Raw genomic sequence first — 7,683 nt, 5'->3', positions numbered from 1 at the left:
CTACTGTCTTCTATTTCTTTGCTGAAAGAAACTATCAATGAGTCCTTGATTGATCAATATTGCATGTCTCTATCTGTTTTCATGAGAAACAACTTTAAAGATATCAATATGTAATACAACAAGCATTGTTAATTTCCTACCACTTTGTTTGTAACTCTGTATTGTCTGTACTGTTCTTTTGTTATTTTGTAAAAGGTTGTCTGTCTGTTAATGTTTTTCTCCTTTTATTTTTAAAATTAAAAAAAGTGTATCATTGATTTTTTATATCTGAACAAGGTAGGAAAAAAGGAATAGAGACTCTGGGGTATGTCATTAAAATACTGAAAGAACATTTAAGGTAAAGAATCTAATGGAAAACTCTGCTTCTTATTCGAAATCAGGAATGCAAGGAGGAGTAAAGAACGAGAGCAATGACTGAAAAGGGACCCATCCCCCTGGCCGAGGTTAGAGACATAAATGTGAGTACAATACCAATGAAATAGGATGTTATTAAGATGAAAAATGGTTTTGGAAAACACAAAATATAGTTGTTAGAAATATAAATACAATGAGATTTGTAGTATCACAACAGAAATAAAATTCCTAATGGGTGAGTTGATGACAAAAGCTAAAGAATTAGTTATCTGGAAGATAGAGCTTTAAAAAAAAATCTACATGGAACACATCTTAAAATGACAAAAATAATAGAAAATATACAGATATATTTAGGAAACCCACGAGTAAAGTGAGGTTGCATATGAATTCAAGGGGAGTAGTAGAAGGTAGAAAGGGAACATGTAGTGAAGGCACCGTTCCTGTTCAAAGTTACTGAATTAAATTTTCCAGTATTTATGAAAGTTGTTAATCCACTCCTCAGGGATTCCAGGGAATCCCAAGTAAGGCAAAAGCAGCCTGTAATTTAAAAATGAGGGGTACTTTAAAATACACATGGACAAATGATTATATAAATTATTATACAAAATTTGGACTCCAATTTCTCAAGTACAGAAACAACAGTTTCTTTTTTGTTGTTGTTGTTGTTTGTTGTTTGTTTTTTTTCTGGTATCAGGAATCAAACTCATGACCTTGCGCTTGCCAGGCAGGCTCTGTGCCACTGAGCTAAATCCCCAGCCCCTAAAAAACAACAGTTCTGTGAAATTATATATAGCTTTTTTCTCTCTCTCTTTTTAAGACAGGGTCTCACTATGCAGTTCAGGCTGAATTGGAGTTCACTTTGTAGCCAGGCTGGTCTGGAACTCACAATAATTCTCCTGCCTCAGCCTCCTGAGTGCTGGGATTACAATGTAAATACAGCTTCAATAAAATAACAAAGAAAGTTGAAAACATATCAGCAAATATCTTTCAAAAATTAGTAGTAAATTATATTAAAAACAACTGAGATTTTGCTATTAAAAACTTTCACTTTAAAAATTTCTGAAAGATGTTATGTTAGAGAAAGTATTTCTTGGTCCAGAATCTGAAATTCAAGAAGATATTATGAGCCAGAAATGGTGCTTCTTGCCTGTAATCCCAGTGCTTGGGAGGCTGAGACAGGAAGATTACAGATTCCAAGCCAGCCTGTTCAATGTGGGAAGATCCTATCTCAAAATAAATGAAAAAAAAATCTTTTAAAAAGTGATATGCTGAATAAAATAAATCAAATACACTGAGAAAGATAAATTCGGTCTGCTTACAGAAGTGATTGTGGGATAACAACCTGACTGTATCAGGAAATGCCTGTTGTGGTGGAACAGTTCGGGGTGTGTCTGTGGGTGGCTGACAGGTAGCCCACACACGGAGGGGAAGACCTGCCAGAAAAGAACGGCACCAACCTCTGGCTTGGGCCTGCACAAGTAGGCTGCCAGGTAGGCCACACACACAGGGGAAGAAGAAGGAGGTTCGCCTTTTTGTTTCTTTTAAGAAGCTCTGGTCTCTAACTGTAACTCTGTATCCTGACCTCCATCTGTCAGCCTTCCAGTGAAGACTCTGCGACCTTCCCAGACAGCCCTTTGCTTTCCAGTCCCGGGGTCTTCAGCCTCCCGCTGATCCTCAGGCTCTTCAGTGAGCAGGCCACCATTTTGTGCTCTTCCCATCCCTGATTCCATAAGTGGATGTTTGTGTCTGTAAACCCTTCAGATAATCATTTATATCATATTATAACACACTGGCTTCCTGATGAACCCCAATTGATATGGACTACGTTACTGAAGTGGTTCTAAAGAAACAGAGTGTAAGAGTCAATTTCTCTAACCCACTTTGTGGTTCCTGGACTTGGCTCTCTGATTTGATGAGATGTGAGATTGCCATGGTCTTTTCTGATAGTGTGTGAACTACTATCAGAAAAGTAACATGCAGCACAGGTCCATTTGAATATCCTAATTTACCAGTTGTGAAAGCCAAAAACATTTAGTGACAATATACCATACTTTTGAACATTTTTGGAAGTGTGGGAAATATGATGCTGGCCAGTTGCTCTTAGCATCTCTGGATAAACTAGTGAAGGAAAATCCTAAACTCCAGACTTCCATGAATAATCTAACGTCCTCTAGGTATGAAGGCGAGTTAACAAAGGAAAATAAGGCACTCACAGGCTCAAATTCCAGGCTCCAGACACCCATATGGAATATAAAGGTTTCTAAGTTTGTTCTGAAAGCTAATTTCTCTCCTTTCACTGCAGGGCTGAGGTTGCAGAAGCCCAGAGACAGGCCTTCATAATTCAGGTGACTGAATCACAGCGTGAGTTTAAGGCTCAGCCCAGAAAGGAAAGGAAAGTGAAAGGGAATAAATCAGAAAAGATTGGGATTGCATAAATTGGGATAGAGACATTTGGGAGCATCCTGAAGGGGCTGGAGATGTTGAGGTCCTAAATCCTGATGAGATCATTTTGCCAAAAGAGATTTCTCCAACAGTGCTGGCGACGTCCTCACCCCCACCCCCGTGTGGTGTTGGCCTCTGTGTTTACTAAGCATGACCTCGTGACACAGCACACCTCAGGACCCACACTCGCCACCCACTTTTGCCTCTTGGCTACAACCAAGCACCAGTCTCAGAAGGCTCCTAAGGGTGAGGTACACAGTGTGACCCATGGAGAGGTGCACTATTCTCCTAAATAAACTCTTCAGTTGTCTAACTCATAACAGGGGCCTGATGAACAATTACAGGAACTGATTTTAAAGGTGTGGGACACTGGTGGTGAAAACAGACTCCTGGATCAGGCTGCCTGTTGATATGGAGCCCATAAACAGAAATCCTGAGTTTAGTGTTGAAACTCCTGGAGTTTAGAAAAAAAAGGTGTTGATAGTTTATCCAGCTCGTTGATGATTTATGGATGAAAAGACAGCCCACTGTGAATTAGCTAAGGATGCCGCTATCTCCGGGTTTACTGCTGAGGAAGAGATTCAAGGGATTGGGGACATGGGAATGGTGGAGTGGACTTTCCAGGTAGAACCTCCTCTTCCACACTGGGAAGATCTAGAAAATGTACCCTTTCCCAAAAGCTTGCAAGAGGAGCCCCAGCATCCCCGAAGAGCCTGCTGTTCTCTGTATATGGGACAGCGGTCACTCAATTGGGAAACTTAACAGCAATGGTTTAACTAGACCTACAGTAGCAGGGGTCAGGATGCAGCACTCGACCGGTGTGGCCAAGGTGAGTGGGCCTAACATAATGGGCAGCAGCAGCAGAACAGTGATCAGAGTGATCTGACACACGCAGGGCTATGGCAATGCCTAGTAGTTACGGTGTTCCCAAAAGGGAAACAGACCAACAGTTACTAAATTTTATTGCATTTATAGAATCAGAAAAACTTTAGAACAAATGAACAGAAATCTACCTCAAAGAGTTGCAACAGAAGATCACAGCCCCTCAGCCAGTTCCCAGATTTGAGCCAGTTTATAGACCCAAAACCCTTTGAATGAAGGGGAGGCCAGGTCCCCTTTAATAAAGGACCTTGTTGCACTACCAAAAATTTATACAATCTTTCTCCTAACCTTTCCCAAAGGGATCTAAGATCTTTCATCAGGGTAACTGCACACTGGGAAAAGTGAAATGATTAGATATTTCAGGGACTATATGACATTAGTTCTGAACTAATGCTGACACCAGGAGATCCAAAACATCACTGTGGCCCTCCAGTAAGAGTAGGGGCCAATGAAGTAAGGTGATTCATGGAGTTTTAGCAAAGGTCCTACTCATAGTGGGTCCAGTAGGTTTCTACATCTATCCTGTGTGTATTTCCACTGTTTGAGGTTGCATAATTGGGATAGATATACTCTGTACTTGGAAGAATTCTCACGTCTGTTCCCTGACCTGTAGTACAAGGGATATTATGGTTGGAAAGAACAAATGGAAGCCATCAGAGTTGCCTCTACTTGAGAAAATATAAATAAAAACAACACCGCATCCTTGGAGGAATTGTAGAGATTAGTGCCACCATCAAGGACTTGAAAGGCACATGGGTGGTATTTCCCACCACATCTCTATTTAATTCTACTGTTTAGCCTATATATAAGATGCATAGGTCTTAGAGAATTAGAATGAATTATTTTAAACATAATCACGTGGTGACTCCAGTTATAGCTGCTGTACCTGATGTGGTTTCCTTGCTTAAGCAGGTTAACACATCTTCCTAGTAGTTGGTATGCTGCTACTGATTTGGTGAATGCCTTCTTCTCCATACCTGTGCATAAGGCCCATCAGAAGCAATTTGCCTTCAACTGGCAAGGACAGCAATTCACCTTCACTGTCCTGCCTCAGAGTTATATTAACCCTTTATTACAACTTAGCTCCCAGGGATCTTGATCACTTTTCTCTCCGTCAAGGTGTCACACTGGTCCAATATATTGATGATACTATGCTGATCAGAGCAAGTGAGCAGGATGTAGCAACCACTGTGGACCTGGTAAAGCACATGCACCCCAGAGGATGGAGAATAAACCTAACTAAAATTACAGGTCCTTTTACCTTAGTAAAATTTCTAGGAGCCTTGTGGTGTGGGCCATGTAGAGCTAGCCCTTCTAAGGTGAAGTATAAGTCCATACATCTGCCTCCTCTGACAACCAAAAAGGTAGCAAATGTCTTGTGGGCCTATTTGGACTCCTCACGTAGGTGGCTTACTCTGGCCCATTTGATACCAAGTGATTCAGAAAGCTGCTGGCTTTGAGTGGGGCCCAGAACAAGAAAAGGCTCTGCAACAGGTCCAGGCTGCTGTGCAGGCTCCTCTCCCACTGGGGCCACCTGATCCAGCAGACCCAATTGTACTTCAGGTGTCAATAGCAGGAAGAGATGCTGCTTGGAGTTTCTGGCAGTCCCCATAGGTGAATTGCAGCAGAGGCCATTAGGATTTTGTAGTAAGGCTCTGCCAGCATCTGGATAACTACTCTCTTTTTGAAAATCAGCTCCTGCTGCTGGCCTGAGTGGAAATTGAATGCTTGACCATGGGATACCAGGTTACTGTGTGACCTGAGCTGCCCATTATGAGCTGGGAATTTCTGACCAACCAAGTCAAAAAGTTGAACATGAACAATAGTCCATCACTAAATGGAAATGGCATAAGAGATTGAGCCAGAGCGGGTCCAGAGGGCACAAGTAAATTACATGAAGAAATTATCCATGGCTCTTACCCCTACTGTACTGCCTTCTGTCTCCCTGCATGTATCTATAGTTTTATGGGGTGCACCACATGATCAGCTGCCAGAGGAAGAGAAGGCTAGGGCCTGGTTTACAGATGGTTCTATATAGTATGTAGGCACTACTCACAAGTGGAGAGCTACAGCATTATAATCCTTTTCCAGGACATTCCTGAATGACTCCAGTGAAAGAAAATCTTCACAGTGCACAGAATGTTGGGCAGCACACTGGTCATACGTTTCTCCTGGGAGAAAAATGTGACTATCTATTAAATAATTGGCTGTAGCCAATGGTCTGGCTGGATGGTCAGGAACTTGGAAGGAATATGACTGGAAAATTGGTGACAAAGATACTTTGGAAAGAAGTATGTGGATAGCCCTATTTGCATGGGTGAAAAATGTAAACATATTTGGGGCCCATGTAAACGCTCACCTAAATGACCTCAGCAGAAGAGGACTCTAACAATCAAATGGACAGAATGACTTGTTCTGTAGGTAGCGGTCACTCTCTTCAGCCACCCGCCATTGCCCAGTGAGCCCATAAACAGAGTGGCCATGGTGGCAGAAATGGAGGCTGTGTGTGGGCTCAGCAGCATGGACTTAGACTCTGCAGTCCTGACCTGGCTACAGTCACTGCTGAATGACCAACATACCATCAGCAGAGCCCAACACTGAGTCCCCACTATGGCACCAGGCCCCCGGCTGATTGCCTAATATCTTTCCCCTATTCTGTTAATGTGGTTGTACATATATTCACATGTATTAAGCAGTTATCTTTTTTCTTTGTAACATAATATTGACAGAATTAATGTCAGTTCTTAAGTATTGTTAAATCTACAATGTTTAAGTTATAAAGTATTAGGAGAATGCTAAGCACCACACAAAGAAAAATTTTGCTTTCTATTCTAGGGAAGAAACTTGTGCATTCCCATTTGTATGCAGGATAGTTTCTTGAAGGTTGAAAAGATGTTTTCTGATAAACAAGATGCCTGACCCATAAGAAACCTTGACTTTTCTTCAACATGATGAGATCAGAGATGCCTTGCAAGAAACCAAAGCAGACGAGAAACTGAACATTGAGGATTGTTCTGATTATCTATCTTCTGATTATCTATCACCGCACAACATATTTTCCTAAAATCATTTATTTTGTCAACTGACTTTTATGTCTCAGGACACAAAAGCTAAGAGGACATTTTTATTTTTACTTTTTTTCCCTGATCCACAAAGTCTAAGGCTTAAGTTGGGAGACTGGCAGCCTGAGGTGAAGCCCTGAGGGCTGGTCATTATAGGAGACCCATTCTCTTCGAAGGTTGCCTTGTGGATCTTGGCAGAAAGTGTGGCCCCATGCTTGTGGTGGCCTCTGCAGTGCACCCAAGGATAACAAGGCAGTGGACTCTGAAGGATGAATAGCCCAGCAGAGCCAGAGGAGGTGGGCACTTTTGTGGGACTGGGAAGTCCTCAGCATCGTTCTCCTCTTCTCCAAGCCGTCACAGGAGACGTGGAGTTTCTGTGAGGGGAGGAGGATGCAGGCAGTGACAGGGAACTGACACAGGTCTAGAAGAACATGTAAGAGCTTAACTTTTGTTTTATTGACCTGCAAAAGAACTTTGGACTATCCTCTAGATAATGTATATTGTGGGAGGATTTTAGTATCACAGACCCGTGGTCAGATTTTTGTTTGAGCTAAAAAAAAATTCTGAGATCCTTCCTGTTTGCTCAGACTGGAGAAAGATCAACCTCCGAGGCATCTACAGCAATAACCATGTGACAGGTGAGAGACAAGTCACCTGCTTTTAGGGCTCACCAGGAGATAGAATTACAAGATATCGAAAACACAGAGCCACTAGAGTTCCAGCCTCCAATTCTGTGAAGATTCACGTTAGTATGAAAAGAGTTTCCAGGTTTCTGACATGATTGAGCGAACAGATGGTAGTAGCATGTGCTCAGATATAGGCGAAAGAAAGATATTTCCGTGCATATTGAATTTGAGTATTTCCGTGGAAAGCCCAGAGAGATGTCCGTGGTGAGATAAGAAAAACCAAAGCTTCAAAGCTTTCAGAATAACCCATCGTAATG

At 41.9% G+C, this 7,683-nt stretch overlaps 1 long non-coding RNA gene across 1 annotated transcript in view; it reads left to right on the top strand.

Annotated features, from left to right (window-relative positions):
* LOC102028166 overlaps positions 1 to 7,408 on the top strand; it is a 34,878-nt gene extending 27,470 nt beyond the window's left edge. Inside the window, exons 3-4 of the long non-coding RNA XR_001232719.1 lie at positions 381 to 458; positions 6,514 to 7,408. This is a non-coding gene — a long non-coding RNA (uncharacterized LOC102028166). The remainder of the gene's footprint in view (positions 1 to 380; positions 459 to 6,513) is intronic.
* The last annotated feature ends 275 nt before the right edge of the window (positions 7,409 to 7,683 follow it).

This window comes from Chinchilla lanigera, unplaced genomic scaffold (genome assembly GCF_000276665.1).
Source record: "Chinchilla lanigera isolate Chin_1 unplaced genomic scaffold, ChiLan1.0 scaffold00009, whole genome shotgun sequence".
Taxonomy (NCBI): domain Eukaryota; kingdom Metazoa; phylum Chordata; class Mammalia; order Rodentia; family Chinchillidae; genus Chinchilla; species Chinchilla lanigera.
This window is presented reverse-complemented; position numbering and strand designations above follow the sequence as displayed.